Source organism: Sturnira hondurensis, unplaced genomic scaffold (assembly GCF_014824575.4).
Source record: "Sturnira hondurensis isolate 20B ecotype Veracruz unplaced genomic scaffold, ASM1482457v3 Scaffold0022566, whole genome shotgun sequence".
Lineage (NCBI taxonomy): Eukaryota > Metazoa > Chordata > Mammalia > Chiroptera > Phyllostomidae > Sturnira > Sturnira hondurensis.
The window spans coordinates 16,414,709-16,425,752 of NW_028095197.1; the positions used below are offsets into that span (position 1 = coordinate 16,414,709).

Below are 11,044 nucleotides of genomic sequence, written 5' to 3' on the forward strand. Positions count from 1 at the left end.
CCTTGTCTGGTAGCGACTGAAAGGGTGACACAACCCTGCCCCTCTAGCCTTTGCTGGTCTCCAGTGAAGGGAAGTTCGTTGGACCACCCAAAGGGCCAGACAGAGGCTGTGACTTCATTAAGCTTCCAGAATAGGCTGCATGGACTGTTTTGCTCCTGCTCGCTGGTGAGTGTGTGTCTAGCACACGTCTGCTTGTGTGGCAGAATCTGGCCGAGACTTGCTTTCATTATAACATGGTAGCAAGGTTATGTGGGAGGGTCAAACAATCACCCACCTCAAACTTCTTTGGGGTGACTACTGTTACATCACATAAAAAAATAAGAGCTGTGATTACCAAATTGATTCCATCCAGTCCACAGGCCCCTTCTGCACGTGCAAATCTCCAGGGAGCGCAAGGAGCGATGGAGAAGCAGGGCACTTTGTGAGTGAGTGGCTGACAAACATGACCAGCGGAACAGACATGTAGAACAGGTCACTGTTCTCTTGACCCTCAGGACTCCCTGGTGAGGAAAGCCCAGCAGAGGAAGGGTCTTCAGGGGACGGGGACTTAGAGTCATTGGTCAATTTACTTTAGAGCATAAAAGGAAATATGACCTTATCTGGTACCCAGAGGCTGTTGAGTCCTGGGAATCCACTTCACACTTGGAATCACAGTACATAACAAGAAGGATCTCCCTGATGTTCCATTCTACCTGAAGGCTGGTGTTTTAGTTACACAGTTTACTTTCTCAGGATAAATACGGTGGAAGAAGAAAAGTGGTAGGAACCCATCTAAGTCTAAGGTATATCCACTGCTGAGATTCAGACCTTCCTGATGAGTCAGACAAGGGGACAGGCCATAACTGCACAACCACGGGGAAGGAACTTTCTGAATTATGGGGCTATAATTCTAAAAGGAAGCTGGCAGGTAAAGTCTGAAAAGTGTCTGAGAAACGGGGAGGACGAGTTTTGGGTCTGCCTTGTATCTCACTCCCCAGCCATGAACTGGGTCCAATCACTCTGGACTACGGGCAGAATAAAAGAAAACAAGCAGATATTGTTCCCAGTGAATTGGACCTGGGGAATTAAGTGTAACCCAGACAGGGAGAGGGAGCTCCTCCTTGTTGTATGGGTCCGACACAGAGAACACTCAAGGGAGTGCAGAGAGTCAGGGTTGGCATCTTGGGTATCGCTTGGAGAGCAGAGACATCAGTGTTGTCACCCCAGACCCTGGCATCAGTGACGGGGTGAGGCATGACCACTGAGGAGCTTCCCAGTGTGGACAGTCACTGTGTAAGCCAGAGAGACAGAACTTGAGATCAGTGTTTGTAGACTCACATGGTTTGGGGCAAAAGCTAAAAACTTTTGGTCATTACCTGCATGCACCGAACTCAATTGTACCTATTTATGCAGGTAAAGGTAAAGGAAACTTAGGTTAAATTTGAGGATCTCATTAGAATTGTGGTATTTTTGGATTCTCCTTCAGAAACAGAGCTTGGGAGGCCTGCAAGGACATGTGAGCGGCTGTTGCCCCTGGCCCCTGCAGTCACCCCACTTTGGGCCTCCAGAGGGTCTCAGCCAACCGGGGTGCCTCACTGCTGTACGCACTGGCTTTCCCGGCAGCTCTGGGCTCCCAGGACCCCCTCCCCGATGCTTGAGCACAAGCTGCTGGCTGCGCATGTTCTAGAGCTGGGCCTAGGGTGGGCAGCTGCTCAGCGTGGCAGGGCTGGGCTCCACAGCGAACCCATGGCCATGGCCAGATGACCAGACGGCTCCAGCCAGAAGTACTGGCTACTGGTGGTCAGTGTGGACAAGTCAGCGCTCACCATCCCCTTCATCCCGTCCTATTTTGTGACGGATTATGGTCCAAGACTACACAGAGCAGTATGTAGTAGACAGATGACAGAGCAACCCAGCGAGATATTCTAGATACAGCAGGACAAGAACAGTCTGGAGCTATGAGAGAACAGTACATGAGAACTGGTGACGGTTTTCCTGTTGGTCTTTTTGGTCGCAAAGGCAGTTGGAAGAAATCTGTAAATTTCAAAGACAGATTCTCAGAGTAAAGGATCGTGATGAGATCATGATGAGTTTCCAAAGATTTTAACTGGTAACCAGGCAGGTCTGGACCGTCAAAGACAGGTAACACAGGAAGGACAGCAGTTAGCACACGACCGAAGGTGACTTATATGGAGGCGTCAGCAAAGATCAGGATGAATGTAGATCACGCCCTCCATGTACCTGTCTGGGTTATACGGGAATTTCAAGAGCAGGAATGTCCTCTTTCACCAGAACCAACATGGAAAGAAAAAGACAAGAAAGGCTGCCATTGCATCATTTTTGAAGAATCCCTTGAGTTTTAGCTACTGCCAGGAAAAGCCCTCATCTTCCTCTCTCCTTAGGGTTTACAGCAGGTTGGTACTTTTCTAGCCTCAGACAAATGGTCACCAGGGAACCAAGAAGTGGGCTAATCCTCTTTGTGAAACTAATCTAATCCGATGGTCACTTCAAGACAGATTTAAAGGAAATACTAAGCCTGCTTCAAAGATTTTCTAACTTTTAAAAAATATGTATCTGTGCACACAGACACATTCTTTTTTAAGGGCTTACATTTTAATAGGGATTAATCAAATTTGGAACCCAAGCTGTTTGCCGAGCTGAAGTCACAGGTTTTGAAATAACTTTTAACATCTAGAATCATACTGCCGACTGTTACTCTGAGCAGAAACATAGGGAGTTTTTTCAATGTGAATTGTTGCCTGTCTCTAAAACATTTGCTGTCAGCTTCAGTGACCTTAAACACACTGATCTGAATTCTCAAAAGTGACACATCTCAGACCTTCTGACTGATGCCGCTGCCTTTGTTTCCCATTGGCCCAAATAACACCTATTGTATTCGCATATTAAAAGCTGCTTTAAAAGCCTTTCTTGTCACTGCTACTCTTAAAGGTGACAATATTCTACATGGCTAAATAGTTGCATCATTCTGGACTTAAAAATCTCAATGTTCTTGGTTTCTGAATTTAACTCTTTTTACAACTGTGTGGACAGTAAAATAAAACATTCATGTGTGTCTTCCTTTTTAAGTATTTCTGGATAAGGGGTTCAAAAAAACTAACACTGCTTTTGCTTATAATATAAAATATGGAATTGATCTTTCCAGGGCCAGAGATGATTAATGGTTTTGCTATATACTTTTATACACCACTTTCTTATCAAACCAGTTAACAAGTACTTTTACATGTTTGTAAGCAACTACGCTTTCACAGCACACATTGTATATGTGAAAAGATAAGTACTGAATTCTCACTATTCACTTTTTTAATTTTTTATTGCATTTATTGGGGTGACACTGGTTAATAAAATTACATAGGTTTCAGGCGTACGATTCTCTAACACATCATCTGTATGTTGTATTGTGTGTTCACCACCCAAGGCAAGTCTCCTTCCACTGCCATTTCTCCTCACGTAACCTTTTCTACTTCCCCGTCCTCCTTTCCCTCTCATAATCCCCACACCGTTGTCTGTGTCTACGAGTTCTCGCTCTCACGCGCACTCTCTCTCTCCCCCTCTCCCCATTCCCTCCTTCCCTTTCTCTCTCTCCTTTTTTTGGGGGGCTTAATCCCTTCATCTTTTTTACCCAGCCCCACAACCCCCCTCCACTCTGACAGCTGTCAGTCTGTTGTCTCTCTACCAGTCTGTTTCTATTTGGCTTGTTTGTTCATTTTGTTCCCTTTTTAAAAAAGATTTTATGTATTTATTTCTAGAGAGAGGGAAGGGAAGGAGGAGAGACACATCAATGTGTGGTTGCCTCTCAAGTGCCCCCTCTTGAAGACCTGGCCCACAACCCAAGCATGTGCTCTGACTGGGAATCAAACTGACAAACCTTTGGATCACAGGACTGAACTCAATCTACTGAGCCACACCAGCCAGGGCCATTTTGTTCTTTAGATTCTACATTTAACTGAAATCATATAGTACTTGACTTTCTCTGACTGGCTTATTTCACTCAGCATAATGCCCTCCAGGTCCATCCATGCTGTTGCAAAGGGTGAGATTTCCTTCTTTTTTTATGGCTGAGTAGTATGCCATTATGTAAATGTACCACAACTTTTTTATCTATTCATCTACTGATGGATACTTGGGCTGCTTCCAAATCTTGGCAATTGTAAATAATGCTGCAATGAACATAGGGGTGCATATATTCTTTCAAATTAGTGTTCCAACTTTCTCTGTATATTTCCCAGAGGTGGAATCACTGGATTATAAGGCAGTTCCATGTTTAATATTTTGAGGCAACTCTGTACTGCTTTCCAAAGTGGCTGCACCAGTCTGCATTCTCATCCACAGTACACAAGGGTTCCCTTTTCTCCACATCCTTGCCAACACTTGTTGTTCGCTACTGTTCACCTTTAACTGACAGAAAAAAAGTGAAAACTACAGAAAATGTGATAGAACTTTACTTGCTGTTCTGGCCCTGGTCCTGCTTGTACCCACCTTTGGCCAGTCACATAGATACTCAGGAAACCTTCCCAATAAGAGTAGAACAGGTGAAGATCTGAAATCACCTTCAACATCCCCACGAGATATTGACTGTTACACCAAGTAGTACATGCAAAACTTTAAATCGATAATTAGTATAACTGTGGGTGGCTTCTGATTTTGTTTTTAATTCCGTGGATTGTGTTTGAACAGTTCAAAAGTATGTCCCTGATTTGGAGATATACTATGTGGTATTGCATAGACGTTACTGTATTGAACATGTACAAGAGTCCCATAAGGTTTATAAAGTATAAATTATAAAGTATAACCTTGTATAGCTTCAGGCAGTAGAATTAAAATTGATCTTTCACACACACACACAAATAGAGCCTGAATAGCATAATCAATAAAATATAGTTTTAAAAAATAGAGCCTGAGATATGAGCTTGGATACAAGGAGTTCATTTAGGAAAGAATCCAGGAAATTCAGGAAAGATGGGGCACAAGAAAATGGCAATATAAGAGTATAACATCAGGACTTCTGGTCAAGATAATGGCATAGGTAAAACAGAACTAGCCTCCTTGCACAACCACACCAAAACTGCAACTAAACTATAAAACAACCAGCATTCAGACCCATCAGAAATTGAGCTGAATGAAACTCCTTACAACTACAGATTTAAAGAAGAAACTGGTAAGGGGGAGGAGACATGGGATGGGCAGGTCCCACACCCATGTGTGGCGGATAAAAATCAGGAGGGGTATCTAAGGAGTGAAGGGTTGCAGTCCCACACCAGGCCCCCCAGCCCGGGTTCCAGTGCCAGGAAGATAAGTCCCCCTTACTTACAGCTGTAAAAACCAGCAGAGATTGAGGTTGTGGAAGATAGAAGCAGCTGCAATCCCAGTACTTCCTCTTAAAGGGCCTGCACATGGATTTACTCAGACTCACTACCACTGAGCTCCAGTGCTGGGGCAGCAGGTTGAAAGGCATCAGAAACATACAGGGAGTAACTGAATCGTCAAGCATCAGGGAGAGAACTGAGGGAGCAGCTTTCTTCCAGACAAAAGTGCTGACAGAGGCCATTGTTCCTCTTCTGAGCTCTGGCCCCTCAGAGCCTCAGGGCTAGAGCCAACAGGCAGGCACCATAGCCAAGATTCCACAAACCTGGCTTGATGATGAGCTTCTGGTCAAGACGACAACATAGGCAGACATGGCTTGCCTCTTTGCACATCAAAATTACAACAAAAATATAAAACAACCATCACTCGGGTACGTCAGAAATCGAGTTGTATGGAAGTCTGACAGCTACAAAATCAAGTTGAATGCAAATCTGACAACTATGGAACTGAAGAAACTACACCCATCCAGACTGGTAGAGGAGGTGTACAGACGCAGAACGGGCAGGCCCCACAGTCACATGGACAAAAATTTGGGAGGGATATATCGGGAGCGAGGAGTCCTAGACCTACACCAGGCTCCCCAGCCCGGGATCCCAGTGCCAGGCAGATAAGTCCGCACAAATTCTGGCTACAAAAACCTGTGGGGATTGAGTCAGTGGAGGAGGCTTCTGGAGACCTCCTCTGGGGGAACCCACACAGGGACTGACCTACTCAGACTTGTTCCCTCTGAGCTCTAGCACTGGGGTGGCAGCTTGAAGGGCACCAGTGGTAGACAGGGAGAGACTGAAGTGCCTGGCATCAGGGTGAGCAGAGGCCTTTGTCCCTCTGCTGAGCCCTCCCCACACACAGCTGGTAGGCTCATGCCATATCTGAGACTCCATCAACCTGGCTAACACAGTGTGACCCACCCTGGAGATCCACGGATGCTCTACATCACCCAACTGATGGGCCCCCTCAGGCTCCTTTTCAGTAAGAATGGCTCTCTTGGCTCCAAAATCCTGTCAAAACAAGCAACAGCTGGCTTCAGTGAGCCCTAGAGGCAGCCAGATTATAGTCACAGCTTGGCTTCACCTAGGAATCTCCAAGCCCAGCACAAGTAGCAGCCATCTCAGATTGCTTTACCATTCATGAGGGTATTCTGGGAAAAACTCGGGTGGGGACTGGTGTTGGTCTGCACCACCCAAGAATCCCCATGGCCAACATACCCAGTGGATCCTACAGACCATGTTGGAGAACCATGACCCTGCCTCCACACAGCTGATCCTCTATGGAGGGTGGGGTTGGTGGTCAATGGTCATAGACAGTCCTTGCAGCTGACTGGAATGGGAAAATCCCTCCCATTGATCTGACAACAGCAAACAAAGCTCAACTACAAGAAGGTGTACAAAGCCCACACAAATCCCTCCTTTTAAAAATTATTTTTATTGTTGTTCAATTACAAAGAGTGCATCTTGAGTACCCAGCTTGGGTGATAAGGGAAGCTGTGCCATTGGACCCTACAGGACACCTGCTATAGTAGGCTACACTACCAAGACACAGAGTCAAAGCAGCTCTACCTAATACATAGAAACAAACACAGGAAGGCTGCCAGAAGGAGGAGACAGAGAAACATGGCCCAAATGAAGGAACAGATCAAAACTCCAGAAAAAGAGATAAATGAAATGGAGATAAGCAATCCATCAGATGCAGAGTTCAAAACACTGTTTATAAGGATGACCAAGGAACTTAGTGAGGACCTCAGCATCATAAAATGAATCCTTAGTGAGGACCTATGCAGGAAAAAGAACGAAAAAAATCAAACACCTAGTTAGAAGTGAAGGATACACTAATTAAAATAGAGAACAATTTACAGGGAAACAACAGTAGAATGGATGAAGCTGGGATTCAAATCAATGATTTGGAACATACAGAACCAAAAAACAACCACGTCAAACAAGAGGAAAAAAGAGTCCCCCCAAAATGAGGATAGGATAAACAGCCTTTGGACAACTTCAGGAGATCCAACATTTGCCTCATAGGGGTGCCAGAAGAACAGAAAGAGCAAGAAATTGGAAATGTATCTGAAAAAATAGTGAAAGAAAACATCCCTAAAATGGTGAAGGAAATAAACATGCAGGTCCAGGAAGTACAAAGAGTCCCAATTACGATGGATGTGAACAGGCCCACTCCAAGACACATTATTAAAAGGACAAAGGTTAAAGATAAAGAGAGACTCTTAAAAGCAAGAGAAAAGAAGTTAAGTTACCTGAAAGCTGCCAGATGGGAGAGGGAAGGGGGAGAATGGGGGAAGAAGTGAGGGCACTAAGAAGTACAAATAGGTAGTTACAGAATAGCCATGGAGATGTAAAGTGCAGTATAGGAAACAGAGTAACCAAAAACTTATACACATGACCCATGGACAGGAACAATGGGCAGGGGGGATTGCCTGAGGGAGTTGGGGGTGCTGGGTGGAAGGGGACAAAGGGGGAAAAATAAGGACACTGTAATAGCATAATCAATGAAATATAATTTAAAAAAAGAAAATTGTGAAAAGAACAAAAACCTGGCTGTCACTGTTTGCCCCATCCTGGTGATTCCCTGAGGCCCTGCCAAACATTCAGGCCCACCCAAGCTCTTTCCATTGGCTCTCCCATATGAGTGGCTTGTATTGGGCCATGCTTCAGATTTTCCTGAATTCCCTCAAGCAAACAGTGTCTATCTTCACTGAGCCCCATACCTCTTGCTAAGTTTCCTTAGGCCCAGCACTAGCAGCAGCTGACTTTGGTTCACAGCTTGGTCTTTCCTGGGCACCTCCAAGCCCAGTAAAAGTAGCAGCTGTCTGCAGATGGCTTTGTAGCTATCTGCATGACCCCAGACAGAACACAAGTGGTGGCTGACCTTGGACATTCCAATATCAATCAAGGCCCAGCCCACTAATTGAAATAAAGAACAATTTTCAGAGAATCAACAGTAGAATGGATGAAGCCAAGAATCAAGTCAGCAATTTGGAACATAAGGAAGCAAAAAACAACCAATCAAAACAACAAGAAGAAAAGAGAATTAAAAAAATGAAGATAGCCTCAGGGACAACTTCAAGCATACCAACATTCACATCATAGGGGTGCTGGATGGGGAAGAGAGACCAGGAAATGGAAAACCTGTTTCAAAAAATAATGGAAGAAAACTTCCCTAATTTGGTAAAGAATATAGACATACAAGTCCAAGAAATACAGAGAGTCCCAAACAAGATGGATGCACAGAGGCCCACCTCAAGATACATCATAATTAAAATTCCAAAGGTTAAATACAAAAAGAGAATCCCAGAAGCATCAAGAAAAAAACAGTTAGTTACCTACAAGTGAGCTCTCATAAGACTGTCAGCTGATTTCTCAGAAGAAACTTTGCAGGCTAGATGGGATTGGCAAGAAATGTTCAAAGTGATGAAAAGCAATGACCTAAAACCAAGATTACTCTACCCAGCAAAACCATTATTTAGAATCGAAGGACAAAGAGCTTCCCAACCAAGAAAAAGCTAAAGGAGTTAATCATCACTAAACCAGTATTATATGAAATGTTGAAGGGTCTTCTTTAAGAAGAAGATAAAAATATGAACAAGAAATGGCAATAAACACATATCTATCAACAATTGAACCTAAAAAACAAAATAAACAAACAAGCAGAACAGAAACAGAATCATAGATACAGAGAACGTGTTGATGGTTGCCATATGGGAGGGGGGTTGGGGTGATGGAAGAAAAAGGTGAAGAGATTAAGAAGTACAAATTGGAGTTACATAATAGACATAGGGATATGAAGTACAGAATAGGAAATGGAGTAGCCAAAGAACATACATCAGGACCCATGAACACAGACAATGGTCTCGGTATTGCCTGAAGGAGTGGGGGGAGCTAAGTCAAGGGGAACAAAGGGGGAAAATTTGAGACAACTGAAATAACACAAACAATAAAATATAATTAAAAATAATAAAATAGTCTTGGGGGGAAGGGTACAGTATCAAGCTGGTCACTGCTGTGTCACTGAGGTTTGACCCACTAAGACCTTCCAAGGAGCCACAGAGAATATACCTCATTTAAGCACCAGCTCTCATCTCCCATTAGAAAAGGGATGCCCCACTGGGCATAACTCCCCACCCTTTCAGGTTACATGTGCCTGAGTGGGTTTCCACAGCCACCTTACAGCAGAGCATGAGAGAAGTCCCAGGGCAGGAAGATGAGATGCAGACGAAGTGAGAATACATTTGCACAAAGCTAGCGATCACCACAGTTGCTGGAGGACAATGTAGGCTAAGAAGACAGTAGGATGTGCACCAACACATACGAAGCATCTGATACGAAACTTCTCTTGTGTTGCTCAGATCTATGCTTGCCCTACATTAAGTCCCATTCATCAGACGGCCTGCAGTGTGGTGGCTTTCCACTGTCCCTACAAAAGACTTAATACAAGAGGCTTCCTGGAAACAGCTACAGTCCTCACTGCTCCAACTGGTGCTGCAGAAAGGGGTATGATATAACCAACCTGCTGCCAGGTAGCCGGCTGATACCTTCCCCACACCATCACAAGAAAGGGAAATTATCAATTATGTGAGTTGCAATCCAATTTCAAGTAATGGATAACTGGCCCAAAGTGATTTAAACTAAAAAGGGAATCTACTGGCTCATGTAACTGAGCAGTCCAGGAGTAGATGTGGATGCAGATAAGGTTTGTTGCGAAAATGCATGTTGTTACTATACAGGGACTGAAAAAATATGATGCATGGCAGTAAAAAACCAGATATGTTATGTCAATATTTTAAATTTTTGCTGATATGATAAATGAAGAAAAATAGCCATTTTATTTTCATTTCCCTAACCACTACTGGCTAGTGGTTGAAGTGGCATTTGAACACACGGCAGTTGACACAGAAATTCCTATAGTTTTCCCAACACCCTACACCGTATCCTTCACATCAGCTCCATTGGGAATCCTGAACTAGAAAAAGGCAAGCAATATAAAAGGAAATGCTGTCTATCAGATCTATGAAGATGGAAAAAAGACCTAGAAAGTCTGTCTAGGGAAATTTACTGGAGATAGGAATTGTTTTTCTCATTGCTAAATTTGTAAAGGCCATGAAATATTGTAAACTCTCAGGAATCTTTAGGGGTTTACCTGTTGCCCTTCATTAAGAATTATGAAAAGATTCTGACCAGCTGGCCGAAGAGGAAAAAGAATGAATTGGAGCCGGAGGGAATTGGCTTAGTCATGACAATTACATTTCTCAACAGAAAAGGTACAACACAGGGATGAGTACAGTAGACATATGTTGTCTGTCTGCCCTGCATCCTCCCTGGTTCATGTGGTCCAGATACATCCGTGAATAAGGATGCCCCCTCCTCTCAACGCCAAAGTGGTCACGTGGCCCAGGCTGACCAGTCCATATGCTTCTCTATGGTCATGGTCAATGGTACAAAGATAGGCCTGTGATAGAAGCAGAGCCATGATCAGTGAAATAGAAATAGAAAACATACATTATATTTAAGGAAATTTAAGAATAAATACCCAGACTGCTAAAGAGAGAAAGGAAAAGCAGGAAAAAAACCACAGAAGTAATATCAGCGACTAAGTGATTTTTGTAGTAAATAATAGAATACGAAGTGCAATAGTGCAATTTTCCCTTGACAGCCCAGCAATGCACAGCTTAGCAGAA

General features: G+C 43.8%; 1 pseudogene; it reads left to right on the forward strand.

The window, feature by feature from the left end:
* The first annotated feature begins 1,725 nt into the window (after positions 1 to 1,725).
* LOC118979749 (ras-related protein R-Ras2-like) lies at positions 1,726 to 2,411 on the forward strand (annotated as a pseudogene).
* Positions 2,412 to 11,044: the final 8,633 nt, after the last annotated feature.